Source organism: Equus przewalskii, chromosome X (assembly GCF_037783145.1).
Source record: "Equus przewalskii isolate Varuska chromosome X, EquPr2, whole genome shotgun sequence".
In the NCBI taxonomy this organism is placed as follows: domain Eukaryota; kingdom Metazoa; phylum Chordata; class Mammalia; order Perissodactyla; family Equidae; genus Equus; species Equus przewalskii.
The window spans coordinates 82342114-82362322 of NC_091863.1; the positions used below are offsets into that span (position 1 = coordinate 82342114).

Here is a 20209-nt window from a genome sequence, read left to right on the forward strand (position 1 = left end):
TCACCCCCAAGGAACTGAAAATTGATTCTTAAGGGTGAAGAAACCTTAGCTAGTACTATGATTTGTAGCTCTCAGAAAGGTTAAAGTACATAAACAGATATACGCCGCATCTCTAGTATTAAACATTTCATATTCTGTGGATGGGGCAATGATTAGGAAAAAAGGTGTAAAAAGCCTCCCTAGGGGCTGGCGCGGTGGTGCAGCGGTTATGTTCGCACGTTCCACTTCTCGGCGGCCCGGCGTTCGCCGGTTCGGATCCCGGGTACGGACATGGCACCGCTTGGCACACCATGCCGTGGTAGGCGTCCCACATATAAAGTAGAGGAAGATGGGCACGATGTTAGCTCAGGGCCACGCTTCCTCAGCAAAAAGAGGAGGACTGGCAGTAGTTAGCTCAGGGCTAATCTTCCTCAAAAATAAATAAATAAATAAAAAGCCTCCCTAAAGTAGACAATAAGAAAAGAAAGTCGAGAAACATTGCATCTACCCAGTGATATAATACATAGATGATGGACCACCAGGGCTTTATGGACTGGTCGTTTTACACTCCCTCATGGATGCTCACTCCTCAACAACCAATCTTGGTGATGATGATGATGAAATTCTGTCCCTGGGGCCAAGAGAACTAGATATGAAGACCATGCAAAGTGACTGGTTTATAGTACGGCAGAGAGGGGCTCAGTCAGACGAGTAGGTGTTTCCTCTGGAAAAGATGATCTGGAGAGTAGGATATTAAAGTTTTAAAACTAATGTAAGCAAGTAATACTCTAAATTGTATCTCTTTAGTGTTAACATTTATTCCAGTTACATGTTATTTAATCCATAATTCAGATCAGACTATAGTGAGTTAGGAGATGGTTAAGTAAATGAGGGAAACCTCTTTGCAAATACCTACTCAGTAGTTAAAACTGGAATTACTCTACAGCTTTTTCCATTGTGTCCTGAAGCTGCCAGGGCTCTGAATGCTCTAATTTCCTTGGGAAATTGATGCTGTCAGTAATACTGCTTAAGAATTTTTATAGTGAATTGTATTACTTTTAAATTATTATAGTATTATAATTAAAAACATTGTGTATGGCAAAAGAAAAGTCAACAAAGCTTATCCTAAAAGGCTAGAGTAAATATTTTCAAATTACGTTGGGCTAATTCTCGTGATATGTATAACAGATGCACAAATGATGTGGTAGGCAGCCTCCAAAAAGACTCTCCATTATCCACACCTCCAAGTATTCATGCCCTTTTGTAATCACTTATCTTGAATGTGAGCTAGGGTTAGTTGCTTCTAGTGAATATAACACCTGTGAAGTGATGGGATATCACTTCTGAGACTAGTTACAAAGAGACTGTGGGTTTGTTTTAGGTTGCCACTCATGCTGACCCTGAGGAAAGCCAGCCACCATGCTGTGCGTTGCCCACATGTCAAAGAACCAATGTCTCTGGCCAAAAACCAGTGAGGTCCCAAGGCATGGCACTGGACATAAATGTGAGCTTAGAAGTGGTTCTTCACCCAATTGACCCTTAAGATGACTGTAGCCCCAGCGTATAATTTAATCGCATCCTTGTAAGAGACTCGGGGTCAGAGGCACCCAGCTAAGCCACATTCAGGTTCCTGACCCACGAAAGTGATGAGTTAATACATATTACTTTAAGCTGCTTTTATTTTGGAGTATGTTGTTGTGCATCAGTAGATAAACAACACATATATAATCAGAGAATTCATGTGAAGAGCAATATACACGTTCAAAAAACATTTTAAAACAACATATCTAATGAAATGCAAATGAAAACCTGGAGATACACTATTTTACACTGAAAAAAGGCAAGTTTCAGAACAACAGGGATAATGTGATTCTAATATTGAAAAAAGATATGTGTATTTTGTGTATCTGTGGCTATATAATAACTCACCTACAGAGAAACACATCTAGCAAAACATGCAGCAGCATATTGATAGTGGACATCTTTGGTTCAGATGGTGGAAATCAGGCAGGAGTGAGATTCAGGGTGATTTCCTTTTATAAATGTTATGTATTACATATTATATATTTATAAGTGTAAATATGTAAATTTATACATAATATATAAATAAATGTATAAATTTAATATATAAAATATAGTTCTGTATTGCTTGAAATGTTATAAACCAGACATTGAATGGAGATAATTCAAAAACAAATTATATTAAAAGACATTAAGAAATAATTTACTAATGATTTTGTTCTTGTGGAAATATATACAAAGAACACTATTTTATAGGGAAAAGAAGCCTATTAAAATGTTTGGCAATGGATCTGTACATTTGAGTGTACATCAGTGTGTGTTTCTGTTGCTGAAACTTAATATTATCTGGGTGATTCTATGTCTCAAACTCTATTGCCCTAAATATCCGTGGGCTCTGTAGCTATGCTGACTGAAGTCAAATCTACAGTGTGTCACTTTCTAAGTATACAAGCTTAGGCAAAGAATTTAGCCTCCCTGCCCCTCATTTTCTTCATCTGTAAAATGATCACCCTCAAGGTGTAGTTATAAGAATTAAATGTGGTTATCTGACCCAAAGCAAATGTTAGCTAATTTTAATACTTTCATTTTTAATGGACGTTAGTATTGTTTTTTTTTTTTAAGATGGGCTCTGAGTTAGCATCTGTTGCCAATCTTTTTTTTTCTTCTCCCCAAAGCCCCCCAGTACATAGCTGTATATTCTAGTTGTAAGTCCTTCTAGTTCTGCTATGTGGGATGCCACTTCAGCATGGCTTGATGAGTGGTGCTAGATCCATGCCCAGGATCTGAACCAGCGAAACTCTGGGCACGAAGTTAACCACTCAGCCACAGGGCTAGCCCCTGGGCATTAGTATTATTGCAAGCCCTAAAACCTATGATGTAAATGACTGTTTATTGCCATTGAATGACATTCAATATATACTACTAGTAAGTAAAAGTAAGCTACACTATTATAAGGAGGAGAATACCTTATTTATTTTATTTTATTGAGGTCATAACGGTTTATAACATTGTGAAATTTCAGTTGTATGGTATTACTTGTCAGTAATCTTATATATGTGCCCCTTTACCCCTTATACTCACTCCCCAAATCCCCTCCCCTCTGGTAACTGCTAATCTGTTCTCTTTGTCTATGTGTTTTTTTTATTTTCCACATATAAGTGAAATCCTATGTGTTTGTCTTTCTCTGTCTGGATTATTTCCTTTAACATAATAATTTCAAGGTCCATCCACGTTGTTGCAAATGGGATGATTTTGTCTTTTTTATGGCTAAGTAGTATGCCATTTTGTGTGTGTGTGTATGTATATATATATATATATATATATATATATATATATATATCACATCTTCTTTATCCATTCATCAGTTTATGGGTTCTTGGTTTGCTTCTACGTATTGGCTATTGTGAATAATGTTGCAGTGAACATAGGGGTGCATAAGTCTCTTTAAATTGTTGATTTCAAGTTCTTTGTATAAATACCCAGTAGTGGGATAGCTGGGTCATATGGTATTTCTGTGTTTAATTTTTTGAGAAATCTCCATACTTTTTCCATAGTGGCTGCACCAGTTTGCATTCTCACCAGCAGTGTATGAGGGTTCCCTTTGCTCCACAGCCTCTCCAACATTTGTTGTTTTTTATCTTGAGAATGCCTTATTTTTTTTAAATAAATATCATGAATGCACTTGCAGAAGCAAAGCAATAGAAATGGTAAATGACTGAGTAAATATAATAGACTTTTCATCTCCTCTTGAGTTCATTAAAAAATTTTAACTGTTAAAAGCAAAAAAATATAATATTTTTTCATGATGTTTCAGTGAATGTAAATAATATACATAAGAGAACTATAACATTAAGAGGGAAGTTAAGCAGATGTATAAGACAGCAAGGTTTCTACATGTCATTTGAAGTGGTAAATACTGATTTTAAATAAACTGCAAAAATTCAAATAGGTAGTTTTAGAGAAAACCACTAAAAATGTTATACAAAGAGATATAGTCAAGTCAAAATAGAAAAATTAAAATGAAGTATCAAGTAATGTTCACATAAGCCAAAAGAAGGCAAGAAAGGGGAAACAGAGGAATGAAAATGAGGACAAACAGAAAATGAATAATAAAATGACAGAAATTCAAATATTTTGACAATTAGTTTTAATGTAAATAGTCTAAACACACAAGTTAAATGACAGAGACTGTCTAGATGTATCAATTTTAGAGAAAGGGGTTTTGAAGTCTGAATAAATTGTGTATTTTTTACTTCAGTTCTATCTGAAATATAGATATATGTTTATAAATCTATAGTTTTCAGCTCTGTTGTTTGATGCATACACACTTAGGATTGCTATATCCTCTTGGTGGATTGACTCTTTTGTCATTATGTAATATCCCTCTCTGTGTCCAGTAATTTCCTTTGCTCTGAAGTCTGCTTTACCTATTGCAAATATATCCACTGCTGCTTTCTTCTGATAAAATTTGCCTGTTGTATCTTTTTACAGCCTTTCACTTTCAAACAATTTATATAGCTCTACATTCATGCATCGCTTAGTGATGGGGATACATTCTGAGAAATGTATCATTAGGCAATTTCATCACTGTGTGAGCATCATTGTGTGAACACAAACCTAGATGGTATAGCCTACTACACACCTAGGCTATATGTTACTAACCTTATAGGACCACTGTCATATACACAATGTGTCATTGACCAAAACATTGTTATGTGGTGCATGACTGTATTTGAAGTGAATTTCTTACAGACAGCACTGAGTTGGGTCAGGTTATTTTTTTAATCCACTCTGTTAAGCTCTGTCTTATAATTCGCATATTTAAATGATTTACATTTAACATAATTATTGATATGTTAAAGTCTGGAGTGATTCCAGCATCATGGTGGAGTGAGTTCTTCCCTTGAATTCTCTCCTCTAACATACAACCAAAATGACATTCATACACCAATAGAGGACATATACACATCACAAAAGACATCTGGGAGACCCACACAGCCATAGGCCTGAAGGTGGTGGTGGGGCTGGATCCTCCAGAACAAGTGGAAGCTGATCTGCAGGAGCTCCATGGAGAGAGAGGGGCCACAGTGGTGGGAAGTGCACAGGTGAAAAGAGTACCCCGTCCTGCCCTGTACTCCAGCCCCAGAATCATCCAGAGCATGGCACAGAGAGTGTGTCAACCGTGGAGGGGAGAGTGTGCAGTTGAGAGAGGTGCCCTGCCCCCACTCAGTACTCCAGCCCCAGAATCATCCAGAGCACAGCACAGAAGGTGTGGCAGTGGCAGAGGGGAAAGTGCACAGGTGAGAGAGGTGTTCCACCCCCATCCAGTACTCCAGCTCCCTAATCCTCCAGAGCACAGTGTGGAGAGCTTGGCAGCAGCAGCGGAAGAAGGGAAAGTGCACAGTCCTACAATTGCCCAGAGCTCCATACAGAGAGACAAGCAGGGGCTGGGGGAAGCTCTTGGGAAGGAGAGTGCCACTGCCCCTGCCTGGTGCACCAGATCTGACATAGCATCAGTTGCTCATAAAGAAAAGCAGTCAGTGGTTGGAGCTGGGGAGCCCCTGTTCATGCCAGGCCTAGAATACACAGTGCCTGATCTCCATCCTTTGACGGTATGTGGCAGCTGTGGCCTGATAAGAACACCACGAGAAAGCAAAAATCTACTCCATCAAGCAGTATGAATAGGTATATTAAAGCTCCAGTGCAGAAGGAAAGTGATAAGTACCCAGAAACCAACCCTGAAGGAACAGAAATCCATAACTTAAATGACAAAAAATTCAAAACAACTATCATAAAAGAAACTCAACAAGTTACAAGAAAACACAGAAAGACAAATTAATGAATTCAGGAGTTTCTTCACAAAGGAGATTGAAACCATAAAGAAGAAAGAATCAGAATTGTTGGAGATGAAAACCACAATGGATGAAATAAACAAAAATCTGGACTCCCTAAACAACAGAGCTGACAATATGGAGGAAAGAATCAGCCAGTTAGAAGATAGTACTATATAAATGCTTCAGACAGAGGAGAAGAGAGAGAACTAAGACTAAAAAGAAATGAAGAAGCTCTCAGAGAAATATCTGACTCAAGCAGGAAATGCAACATAAGGATTATAGGTATTCCAGAGAGGGAAGAGAAGGAGAATGGAGCAGAAAGCTTTTTCAAAGAAATAATAGCTGAGAACTTCCCAAGCCAGGGCAGAGAGCTGGAAATCCATGTGAAAGAGGTCTCCAGATCTTGTAACTTTGTCAATGTAAAAAGACCCAGTCCAAGGCATACAGTAGTGAAGCTGGCAAAAGTCAAGGACAAAGAAAATATACTAAGGGCAGCAAGGGAGAAGAAAATAACTTACAAAGGAACCCCTCTCAGGCTTTCAGTGAATTTCTCAGCAGAAACGTTACATGCTAGGAGAGAGTGGAATGATATATTCAAAATTCTGAAAGACAAAAACTTCCAGCCAAGAATACTCTATCCAACGAAAATCTCTTTCAGATATGATGGAGAAATAAAAACTTTCACAGGTAAACAAAAGCTAAGGGAGTTCATTTCCATAAGACACACACCCCCATGTGAAATCCTCAAGAAGGCCTCATACCTGAAATAAAAAAATAGGAAAGGGGCTACAAATTCCTGAGCAAGGAAATGAATAGGTAAGCAATAATCATAAAATGACAGCTCTCTATCAGATCAGATTAGTCAACACTTAACTTTAACATCAAGGATAAAGAAAAGGAAAACACCAAAACAAAAATGATCTTATCTTTCTAACCACAAACTCATAACACAAGATGGAAAAAGATATGACAAAAATAACTTAGAAGGGGAAGAGGGAAGGGATGGAATCAGTATAGTCTATGGAAATAAGAGGTTATCAGAAAATGGACTATCTCAACTATGAGATTTTTTATACAAACCTAAGGGTAACCATGAAACAATTAGAACAGAGACATTTACAAAAATGAAGGAGAAAATGAAGAAAGCAAACAGAGAAAACTACCTAATCAAATTGGTAGTCCAAAATACACAGGATGAGAAACAAAGGAAATGCAGAAGAACCAGGAAACGTGCAGTAAGATGGCAGTATCAAGCCCTCATATATCAATATTCACTCTAAAAGTAAATGGATTGAATTCTCCAATCAAAAGACACAGAGTGGCAGGATGGACTGAAGAACAAGACCCAACATTATGCTGCCTCCAGGAAATACATCTCAACTCTAGAGACAAACGTAGGCTCAGAGTGAAGGGATGAAAGACAATACTCCAAGCTAATGGCAAACAAAAGAAAGCAAGTGTTGCCATACCTGTATCAGACAAAGTAGACTTCAAGATACAACTGGTAAAGAGAGACATAGAGGGGCAGTATATAATGATAAAAGGGACTCTCCACCAAGAAGACATAACACTTATAAACATGTATGCACCCAACACAGGAGCCCCAAAGTTCATAAAGCAACTATAAACAAACCTAAAAGGAGATATCAACAACAACACAGTAATAGTAGGCAACCTCAACACCCCACTTACATCAATGGATAGATCATCCAGACAAAAAGTCAACGAGGAGATAGTGGACTTAAATGAAAAACTAGACCAGATGAACTTAATAGGTATATAAAGAGAGCACTTCATCCCCAAACAGCAGAATATACCTTCTTCTCAAGTGCACATGGAACATTCTCAAGGATAGGCCATATATTGGGAAACAAAGAAAACTTCAACAAATTTAAGAAGATTGAAATCATATCTACTATCTTTTCTGACCATAATGCCATGAAACTAGAAATCAACTACAGGAAAAGGCTGGAAAAGGAACAAAAATGAGGAGACTAAACAACATGCTACTGAACAACCAATGAATCATCGAAGAAATAAAGGGAGAAATCAACAAATATTTGGAGACAAATGAGAATGAAAACACACCATACTGACTCTTATGGGGTGCAACACAAGTGGTTCTAAGAGGGAAATTTATAGCAATATAGGCCCACATTAACAAACAAGAAAAAGCACAAATACACAATCTTAAGCTACACATAACAGAATCAGAAAAAGAAGAACAAAGAAAGCCCAAACTCAGCAGGAGGGAAATAATAAAAATTAGAGCAGAAATAAATGAAATTCAAACAAAAAAGACTGTAAAAAGGATCAATGGAACAAGGAGCTGATTCTTTGAAAAGATAAACATAACTGACAAACCCTTAGCCAGACTCACTAAGAAAAGAAGAGAGAAGGCTCAAATAAACAAAATTAGAAATGAAAGAGGAGAAATCACAATGGATGCCACAGAAAGACAAAAGATTACAAGAGAATACAATGAAAAACTACATGCCAACAAACTGGACAATCTAGAAGTAGTGGATAAATTCTTAGACTCTTACAACCTTCAAAACTGAAACAAGAAGAAATAGAGAATCTGAATAGACCAATCACAAGTAAAGAGATTGAAACAGTAATCAAAAACCTCCCCAAAAATAAAAGTCCAGGACTAGATGGCTTCTTGGGAGAATTCTACCAAACATGCAAAGACAATTTATTACCTATTCTTCTCAAACTATTCCAAAAAAATGAGGAAGACGGAAATATTCCTAACACATTCAATGAGGCCAACATCACTCTGATCCCAAAACCAGACAAGGACAACACAAAGAAGGAAAATGACAAGCCAATATCACAGATTAACATAGGTGCAAAAATCCTCAAAAAAATATTGGCAAACTGAATGCAGTAATACATCAATGAGATCATTCTCCATGATCAAGTGGGATTCGTACCAGGGGCACAGGGATGGTTCAAGATCTGCAAATCAATCAATGTGGTACAGCCTACTAAGAAAATGAGGAATAAAAACCACGTGATCATCTCAATAGATGCAGAGAAAGCATTTGACAAGCTACAACATCATTTATGATAAAAACTCTTAACAAAATGGGGATAGAAGGGAAGTACCTCAGCATAATAAAGGCCATACATGACAAACCCACAGCCAACATACGCATTGGGGAAAAACTGAAAGTCATCCCTCTGAGAACAGGAACATGGCAAGGATGCCCACTCTCACCAATCTTATTCAACATAGTACTAGAGGTTTTGGCCAGAGCAATTAGGCAGGAAAAAGAAATAAAAGGAATCCAAATAGGCAATGAAGAAGCGAAACTCTCACTCTTTGCAGATGACATGATTTTATATGAAGAAACCTTAAATAATCCATTGGAAAACTATTAGAAATGATCAACAACTACAACAAAGTTGCAGGGTACAAAGTCAACGTACAAAAATCAGTGGTATTTCTATACTCTAATAGTGAACTAACAGAACAAGAACTCAAAAATACGACCACATTTACAATCGTAACAAAAGGAATAAAATATCTAGGAATAAACTTAACCAAGGAGGTGAATGACCTATATAAGGAAAACTATAAGACATTACTGAAAGAAATCGATAATAACATAAACAAATGGAAAGATATTCCATGTACATGGATTGGAAGAATAAATGTAATTAAAATATCCATACTACCTAAAGCTATCTACAAATTCGGTGCAATCCCGATCAGAATCTCAATGGCATTCCTAACAGAAATAGAAGAAAGAATCTTAAAATTCATATGGGGCAGCAAAAGACCCCGAATAGCCAAAGCAATCCTGAGAAACAAGAACAAAGCTGGTGATATCACAATTCCTGACTTCAAAACATACTACAAAGCTATAGTAATCAAAACAGCATGGTACTGGTACAAAAACAGGAGCACAGATCAATGGGACAGAATTGAAAGAGCAGAATTAAAACCACGCATATATGGACAGTTAATCTTCGACAAAGGAGCCAAGAACACACAATGGAGAAAGGAAAACCTCTTCAATAAATGGTGCTGGGGAAACTGGACAGCCACATGCAAAAGAATGGGAGTAGATTGTTACCTTTCTCCATACACAAAAATAGACTCAAAATGGATCAAAGACTTGAAGGTAACACCTGAAGCCATAAAACATCTCGAAGAAATTATAGGCAGTACACTCTTTGACATCAGCCTTAAAAGGATCTCCACAAGTACGATGTCCACTCAGCCAAGGGAAACAAAAGAAAAAATAAACAATTTGGACTTCATCGGACTAAAGACCTTCTGGAAGGCAAAGGAAACCAGGATCAAAATGAAAAACAACCCACCAACTGGGAGAAAATATTTGCAAATCATATATCCAGTAAGGGCTTAATCTCCATAATATATAAAGAGCTCACACAACTGAACTACAAAAGAAATAAACAACCCAATAAAAAAGTGAGCAGAGGATATGAACAGACATTTTTCCAAAGAAGATATACAGATGGCCGATAGGTACATGAAAAGATGCTCAACATCGCTAATCACCAGGGAAATACAAATCAAAACTCCACTTAGATATCACCTTACACCCGTTATAATGGCTATAATCACCAAGATAAAAAATAATAAATGTTGGAGAGGTTGTGGAGAAAAGGGAATCCTCATCCACTACTGGTGGGAATGCAAACTGGTGCAGTCACTTTGGAAAACAGTATGGCGATTTCTCAAAAAATTAAAAATAGAAATGGCATATGACCCAGCTATCTTACTACTGGATATTTATCCAAAGAACTTGAATCATCAATACAAAGAGACTTATGAACTCCTATGTTCATTGCAGCGTCATTCACAATAGCCCAGACATGGAAGCATCCCAAGTGCCCAATGACTGATGATTGGATAAAGAAGATGTGGTAAATATATACAGGGAATACTCCTCATCCATAAAAAAAGACATAATTGTCCCACTTGCGACCACCTGGATGGACCTCGAGGGCAAATCATGCTAAGTGAAATAAGCCAGACAGAGAAAGTCAAACACCGTATGACTTCACTCATATGTAGACTATAAACAAATTTACTGACAAAGAGAACAATTTAGTGGTTACCAGGGGCAAGTGGGGGGAGGGTGGGCACAAGGGATGCAGGGGCCCATTTATATAGTGTTTGACAAATATGAATGTACAACTGAAATTTCACAATGTTATAAACTATTTAGACCACAATAAAAATTTTTTTTAAAAGATTGTAATTTTATTTTTTGTTTTCTGTTTTTTCCCTCTGTTTTTTGTTTCTCTGTTCTCTTTTCCCTGCTTTCCTATAGGTTACTTGAACAGATTTTTAGAATTCCAGTTTTATTTGTTTATTGGTTTTTTGAATATATCTGTCTGTATAGATTTTTGGCTGTAGATACATCATCACTGTCTGTTGTTGACATTTTACCAATTCTATTGAAGTGTAGAAACTTTACCTCCTTTTAAGCCCCTTTACCCTCCACCATTTATATAGAATTGTCTTAAATATTTCCTTTACATACATTGAGAGCCACATCAAACAATGTTATATTTTTTGCTTCATCCCTCAAACATCATTTATAAATCTCAAGAGGAGAAGTAAAATCTATTGTTTTTACTCATATTTTTGCTCTTCTGTTCTTCCTCCTTCCTTCCTACTGCTCCAATGTTTCTTCTATCTGTTCCTTTCTCTTTTAAGAACATCCATTAACCATTGTTTTAGGGTACATCTACTGGTGAGAAATTCTTAGTTTTCCTTCATATGAAAATGTCTTTATTTCTCCTTCATTTCTGAAGGATAATCTAGCTGGATATAGATTCCAGGGCTCACAGTTTTTTACTTTCAGTATGCGAAAAATGTGTCACTTCTGTAGGGGAGGAGGACATTTCCTCTCCCCAAATGGGGGTTCCTCTAGCTGGAGAACGAATTAAATTCACATGAGACAGAATAGCAAGAGAAAATTAAACAAAGCTTTCTGAGGAACCATGGCCCGGGGCCTTTCTTCCCGAAGGAAGAAAGGGCACCGAAGAAGTGGGGTGCACAGAGTGGTTATATAGCCCCAAACAGGGTGTTTCACATGTGATTGAAAAGTCCCTTTTACAATAGTCACGAGGCTGCTCTGTCAGCACAGCGCTTGATGGAAATGGCAGATAGGTCTGCTGTCTCAGTGAGCACCGCAGGGTGGCAGGTGTGTTGCCTCGGGCTGGGGGGGGGTCACAGATGAGCGCCGCAGTCGGTTCCCAGCCTAAAGAAAGATGCTTAATCTTTAAGGAGATGCCAACGTTGGGAGGGGGAGGGAAGTCAGTTACAGGAGGTTACCAGACTAGCACAATAAAATGCAGATTTTAAGTCCTTGCCTTTGGTATTGATTAAGAGTTTTTGGAGAGTAGGTCATCGCCTTTCTTCTTCCTGGTACAGAGAGGGAGGCGCCTTTTACAGATAGAGATTTACCTTACAAATGTAAACGTGTCCTAACAAAGGGCAAGTTCCATTCCTCAGAGCCTCCTTGCCTGTCCCAGTTTATCAAAAGCAATGAGCCTCAAATAATCCTGATGCCAAAGAGACATATCTTGGGGTGGCCAATTCTAGGTCCCCACACTTCCTTCTGAATTTTATTGTTTCTGATAAGGAATTTATTGTGGTTCAAACTGTTTTTCTTCTACAGGTAAAGCATCATTTCTCTCTCACTGCTTTTAGGATTTTTTCTTTGTATTTAGTTTTCTGATATTTAATTATTATTTGTCTTTTTGTAGATTTCTTTTGGTTTCTCTTATTTTGGATTCACTTAGCTTCTTGAAAATTTGTAAAGTCTTCAAACATTATTTCTTTGAATACTTTTTCACCCATATCCTATTTCTTCTCTCCTTCCAAGACATCAATGACATAAATGTTAAATCTTCTTTTTATAGTCTCACAAGTCCCTGAGGCTTTCTTCTTTTATTTTTGGTCTATTTTTCCTCTGTTGCTTAGATTAGGTAATTTTTATTCTCTGTTTTTAACTTTACTGATTCTTTCTTCCTTCTTTTTCATTCTGCTTTTGAGCCCATTACTTGAGTTGTCTTTTTTTTTTTTTTTTTTGCAAGGGGGGCTGTCAGAAAGAACTGTTTAATTATTCAATATTTACTTTTAAATCAAATTATAAATACAAATATTTATAGTTTAGAGTGCTAAGTCATAGTTTACTTAGAGTACTAAGTTATAAAGTACTAAGTCATTCTGGAATTCTCATTTTAAAAATAACCTCTGAGAGCTAGCCCTGATGGCCTAGTGGTTAAAGTTTGGCACGCTCCACTTCAGCAGCCTGGGTTTGGTTCCTGGGCACAGAACCACACCACACATCTGTCAGTAGCCATGCTGTGGTGGCAGCTCACATAGAATAACTAGAAGGGCTTACAGCTAGAATCTACAACTATTCACCGGTGCTTTGGGGAGGAAAAAAAAAAAGAGAGGAATATTGGCAATAGCTGTTAGCTCAGGGTGGATCTTTCCCAGCAAAAAATAAAAATAAAAAAGGTCACTAGCCTTTTTTACAAAAAACAGAACACCTGATTTTCATTTCTTTTTTTCTCACAGAAAACCCAGTTAATTGTTTGCCACTTCTTTTTTTAAAATTGATAACTATTTTTACAGAAATTTTAGATTCAGAGCAAAATTGAGCAGAACGTAGAGTTCTTACATACTTCCTTCCCTCCAAACACACAGCCTCCCCTACCATCAACATCCTACCTGAGTTTGGTATATTTATTACAGTCAATGAGCCAACATTGACACCTCATAATCAATCAAAGTTCATAGTTTACACTAGGGTTCGCTCTTGGTGGTTTACATTTTTTGAGTTTGGAAAAATGTATAGTTACATGTATCCATCATTATGGTAGTGTACAGGATAGTTTCACTGCCCTAAAAATTCCCTATGCTCTGTCTATTCAGCCCTTCCTTCCCCTAAACTCCTGGCAACTACTGATGTTTTTATGGTCTCCATAATTTTCACTTTTTCAGAATGTCATATAGTTGGAATCGTACAGTATGTAGCCTTTTCAGATTGGCTTCTTTCACTAAGTAATATGCATCTACATTTTATCCATGTCTTTTTGTGGTTTGATAGCTCCTTTATTTTTAGCACTGAATAATATTCCATTGTCTGCATGTACCACAGTGTATTTATCCATTCACCTACTGAAGAACATATTGATTTCTTCCAAGTTTTGGCAATTATGAATAAAGCTGCTGTAAACATCCTTGTGCAGGTTTTTGTGTGGACGTTAGTTTTCAACTCCAAAGACTGTAACTGCTGGATCATATGGTGATAGTTTGTATAGTTCTGTAAGAAACTGCCACACAGTCTTCCAAAGTGGCTGTGCCATTTTGCATTCCTACCAGCAGTGAATGAGAGTTCCTGTTGCTTCATATCCTTCCCAGCATTTGGTGTTGTCAGTGTTTTGGATTTTTGCCATTCTGATAGGTGTGTAATGGTATCTCATTGTTTTAATTTGCAATCCCCTAATGATATATGATGTTGAGCATGTTTTTATATGCTACTTTGCCATCTCTATGTCTTCTTTAGTGAGGAATCTGTTCATATCATTGGCCCATTTTAAAATTGGGTTGTTCATTTTCTTATTTTTGAGTCCTAAAAGTTCTTTTTATATTTTGGATATTGGTCTTTTATCAGATATCTGATTTAGAAGTATAGTAGTATTTTCTCCCAGTCTCTGGCTTGTCTTCTCATTCACTTGATTCATTGTTATTTTACCTCTTCTTTTTGCTTCTAATTGCTTACTCTCATTAATTGAATTGCATAATACCTCCCACACAGTGTCAAATGTAAGATATAAATTTCACATTTTCTTCTTGTCTTTATCAGGAAAGCCTCCAGTGTTTCTCCAATTAATAGGAGGCTGGCTTTTTGGCTGAAGTGTCATGTTAAGAAAGAGACCATTGATTCCTATTTAAGTGAGCTTGTTTTTTAAACATGAATGGGTGTTGATTCTTTCAAATACCTTTTCTGCATCTATGGAAGTGGACATTTTTCTCCTTAACTCAATTATTACACTAGATGTGTTAATGGATTTCCTGATATTGAAAAACCCTTGCGTTCTTAGAATAAGCTCCACAATGTTATGAGCTACATTTTTATGTGTTATTGGCTTGTATTTGCTAATATTTTACTTAAGAATCTTCCTTCATATTAATATATGAAATTGTTCTATAATTTTCATTTTTGATGCAATCTTTATTAGGTTTTGGAATCAATTATATACTCGGTTCACCATAAGAATTTGGAAGTGTTTCTTCTTTTCTATATCCTTGGAATAATTTAAGAAGCATTGGCATTATCTTACCTTTAAAGGTTTAGTAGAATTCTCCTGTGGAGGCATCTGGGCCTGGTACTTTTTCAGGGGACAAATTTAACCAATTTATCTATTTCTTCTATGTAACTAGTTTGTTTGAACTTTCTGTCTTTCCTGGGGTCAATTTTTGTAAGTTGCATTTTTCTAAAAATTTATATATTTTATCTGTATTTTCAAATGTATACAAATAAAGTTTTACAAATTATTCACTTAGGAGTCTTAAAAATTTACTTTGATTGGATCACTATTTCTCCTCTGTCATTTTAAATTTTTTGTATTTTCATTTCGCTCTATTTTCTTCATTAGCTTACACTGTGATATGTTTATTTTGTTGATGATTTCAAGGTAAACCTGTATAAGTTCTTCAGTAGTTTTTTCTAACACTTTCATTTCTACTTTTAACTTTAATGATTCTTTCCTTCTGTATTCTTTTAGTTATACTGTGCTTCTTTATAAGGCTTTTGAATTGAATATTAAATTCATTTATTTTAATTTTTATTCTCATATTGCCAATTTAATGCTATGAAAATTTCCTCTGACAACAGCTTTAGCTGTAGATTTTGATTTGTTATATTTTCATTATCATTTTTGTGATCAAATTGTGCAATTTTAATCTATTTCCATTTTGTCCCAAATTTGTCTGAGAGCCTCAGATACAGTCAATTTTCATAAGTATTTCATGTGTATCTGAAATGTAGTTGTGTTCTCTAATATCAGGCATCAGAGTTCAATACATAAGATCTACTCTTTGGATTATGTTCTTTAAAGCTTCTCTATACTTATAAATTTTTTTTTCACTTGAATATTCTTGAATTGAGGGAAGTATAGTGGAATCATCTACTGTTAGTGTGTTTCTTTCTATTACTTCTTATACCTCTTGTAGTTTTTACTTTATGAGTATTTTTACTATGTGTCTGTGTACATAAATATAAACAGCACATCTTCATTGTGAATTTTAGCCTTTACAATTATCGTGTGCCTTTTAAGAAAAATTTTTAAATCAATTTTGGTCTCAATTCTTCCTCCTTAAATATCAAGATTGTAGCCTCTGCTTTATTTCTATTTGTAACTACCTGATATATGTTTGCTTATTTTTAAATTTTAAACTATCTGACTATCTTTTCTTAGGTATATCTCTTGAAAAAGCATCATGTTGGATTTTGCTTCAATAGGAAATATGAAAAATTTTTTTCTTTTAACAGATGAGTTAAGCCTATTTACATGTATTTGATATGACCAATGTGTTTGGTACTTTGGGCTCAGTTCTGTCATATGGATTATCCACACATAAATTATATATATTTTTGTATATGTACATATTGTGTACATATACACAATAAATATCAGATAGGCAAATGATATCAGAAGATAATTTACATTAAAAGATTATATATATATTCATAAATACTTTCTAAAATATACCACATTACAATAGCTAAAGAAATGCAAATTAATACCCTAGGCTGTCATGATGACTGAAAAAGGCAAGATGCTTAAAATTATGTATAATCTTAATTTTACAGAAGATATACATATATTTGTTGTTTTATGCATACATAGATACAATAATAGGAGGCAATGCCAGATATAATACATTTTTTAAAAATTAATGAGTGGTGGTGTTACCAATTAATTACATATTTATCTCTGGACTTTACTATGTTTTCCACATTTTCTAAATTAGTAGGGATCATTTTAAAAATCAGAATCAAAACTCATAGAAACATTTCTTGTTATTAAATATTTCAGATATTCAAAGAGTTATAGAAAATAATAAAACAGACTTCTATATGCTCAATTTAAGAAGCAAAACATTACATACATAGTCTAAACTCACTTTAAAGTCTTCTATGATTGTATTAGTCTCCTTGCTCAGAGGTGACCATTATAGGGGCTGGCCTGGTGGCATAGTGGTTAAGTTCACAGGCTTTATCTCAGCAGCCTGGGGTTTGTGGATTTGGATCCTGGGCATGGACCTACACACTGTTCATCAAGCCATGTGTAGTGATGACCCATATACAAAATAGAAGATTAGCACAGATGTTAGCTCAGGGCCAATCTTCCTCAAGCAAAAAGAGGAAGATTGGCAACAGATGTTAGCTCAGGGTCAATCTTCCTTACCAAAAAAAAAAAGGTAATAATTTAAAAGAATTTTGGTTTTTCATTCTTAAAACCATTCTTTGTAGTTTTATTACATATTTATATATGCCTAAGTGAAATATGGTATTTTTTGTTGCATGTATTTATCTACAGATGCCTGGATAAATGATATAAAAGGAGGAAGAAACAGAAGGAAGAATAAATGCACAGAACATCTTGACAGTGTGACCTGCATATATGCCTTCCTTTCAATGTATATTCTTTTTCAGAGCTTCTAAAATAGACATGTTACCACTTACATAGGTTCTTTACCTGCCACACAAGCGGGGCCAAATAAAAACTGAAAGGCCAGGCTTATGGCAAGGAAAGAGTTTTTCTTTTGGATGACATCAGCCAGCGTGTCTGTCTCCATGGCAGATAATGGATTCTGGAGCCAGGGAGCTGGGGAGTAAGCAGGGAAAGAGTGCTTTAGTTTTAACCCCATATATGTTGGGTTTAATGTAGGGGAACTGATATCAAGGCCAGCATCAATTTCCCCCTATTTTATGTTCATTTTTCAATCTTGAGGGATTTGGGACAATGACTGATTTGGCTACTTCCTGCTGAATTGGGGCCTAGGTTGTTTCATCTTGTTGAACCAGTCTTTTCATAAGGCAGTGATACAGGTGGGCTTCCAAATATGCAATAGGCCTGTATTGCATAAGTAAGTAACCAGGTATTTAATAAGAAGTATTTCTAGAGAAGAAAAAAAAACAAGGTTAATGGTTGGAGCAAATTATAAATCAGTTCCTGAGCCCAGGGTGCAGCCAGTCAAGATTCCTATAAGTCAGGGTCAAAGCATCTTTTGTGGTTTGAATGTCTCTAATGGTGTCACCAGGCACTCAGGTATTTTTCTGAGTGGGCTACACAGCAACAGACATGAATCTCTCTTAAGTTTACATTAAGTTGTCCAGCTCCAGTTTGTAAAGCTTCAGGAAAAAGAGCAGATTCACTTTTTAATGATTTTAAGTCAAAATGACAGAAAAAATGGAAAACATTAGTTTGGAGGTTTGTTACTTCAGATATTTCAGGAGACTAGAAGAATTTAGGATCTAGTTGCATTTACAGATGTAAAACAAAAACCTCAAAGACAACAGAACCAAAATCCTATACCCATTAATGTGTATTATAGTCTCTATTGAAACATAATTTTTCTCTTTAAAATCACCCTCAATTTTACCAAACATAGCCAAATTAAGACCCACTGGTTGTAAAATAAGTTTAGTTTTAATATATTTGGCCCAATTATTTACATAAGTACTGTAAGAATAGTGATTGATCACATAGGTTCTTTTAAATCTGCTTTGCTGGAACTTTTTATAAGGAATCTCAGATTTAACTTTAAAGGCCTCTTAAGACCAGAAAAGACAAGCCAAGGACTTGTCATCAGACCCCACTTGCAATACCTACAGATTTGGGTGAGTTCCTCTCTTCACGAGGTACCCAAAATATTGAGTTCCTTGCTCCTGCCAGAAGGAGTGACATTCTTTACTAAATCTTAGCAGGTTACTGGGAACCCATAAGCAAGGTGCCAGGTCAATATTTCCAAGTGGTTTTATTCCAGAAATCAACCTTCTTTCCTCAAAAGCTGTCTTGTCATATCCAAGTCTGTATGTTTTTCTCAAATATGATGTTCCAGTCAAAGCCTTGGTAATATAACCAGTGTTTCCAATTGAGTCCTGTTATAAGAAGAACAGGTTTTTATTGAACTTATGCAAACAATTATACAGCCATGAAAATAAGATTACTTATTCATCAAGAGTTTCCAAATTCTGGAGGGATCAGATGGGAGAAAAAGATAAATGTTTCCATTTTGTTTATAAATGTATAATTTTATCAAATTGCTATAAGTCATAGTTAGCATGAGAGGAAAAAGAAAAATATTTCCTTAAATATGAGATAACAAAACACAAAATATTAAAAAATAAGCAATATTTCAAACAAGAAGTCATAAAAATTATAATCATCCCTGTTAGTTCATTCACTTCTGTGTGATTAGTTCTTGATCTTGTCAGCAGTCCTATGAGGTCATCAGTTTTTCTGTTAGAGTTCTGTAATTTCTTACCCAGTTTAGTTTTACAGTCTGAACATTTATCAGAAACCTGTATTCTAGAGTAAGTGCCAGAGTCCTTTTCATGAACTCCTCTGAAGATAAAACATATTTGTAAAAACCTCAGAGTAAAACAACTGTCTGTAAATAATAAAAGACTTAAAAATGGCAATTGAAAAGGAAACTTGGCTATTTTTGGTGACACATAACATTCCGAGACAACAACCAGAATTATGGCTGACGATCAGGACACAGCAGAATTTTAGTAACCTTATACAATTTTTAAACATTTATATCAATAACATTTACCCATGTAATATTATAGTTCTCCATGAAGCAATGTTTAATTATCCCTTTAACCATGGTGACAGTTAAAGAATTTTAGGCGAATGCAGAGAATCAAATAATTGTAAGAAAAACCTTAGTGTCTGTGATTAAGGACCTGACAAAGACAATATAGGAAATTTATTTTGATAAAACATAAAATCCTTATCCTTTTGGTAGAATACTTAAAGAAAAAACCTCTTATAATTTTTTTAATCGAGTAGACTGAAAGTTCAGGAAAATTATCTTTTTTAAGAAAGACTCAGTTTTAATTTGTTACCAGTTTACTTTGGGCATTAAAATGTATTTATTTGATTGGATTTACTTTCATCGTAGCCAACTTGACCAGGCATAAAAGTCTTCTGGGTTTTACTTTCATAAACCTTTTGTCACTTACTTTTTTACATTTAGAATTAGTCTCAGTACTTTAGACAAATTTATCTTTTTGTTTATAACCCAACAAACAAAAATATTTCCATTATTTATACCTTATTACTGAAAACAT

General features: G+C 35.6%; 1 long non-coding RNA gene across 1 annotated transcript in view; it reads left to right on the forward strand.

Annotated features, from left to right (window-relative positions):
• LOC139081069 (uncharacterized) overlaps positions 1 to 20209 on the forward strand; it is a 30497-nt gene that overhangs the window by 829 nt on the left and 9459 nt on the right. Inside the window, exon 2 of the long non-coding RNA XR_011536021.1 lies at positions 17445 to 17544. This is a non-coding gene — a long non-coding RNA (uncharacterized lncRNA). The remainder of the gene's footprint in view (positions 1 to 17444; positions 17545 to 20209) is intronic.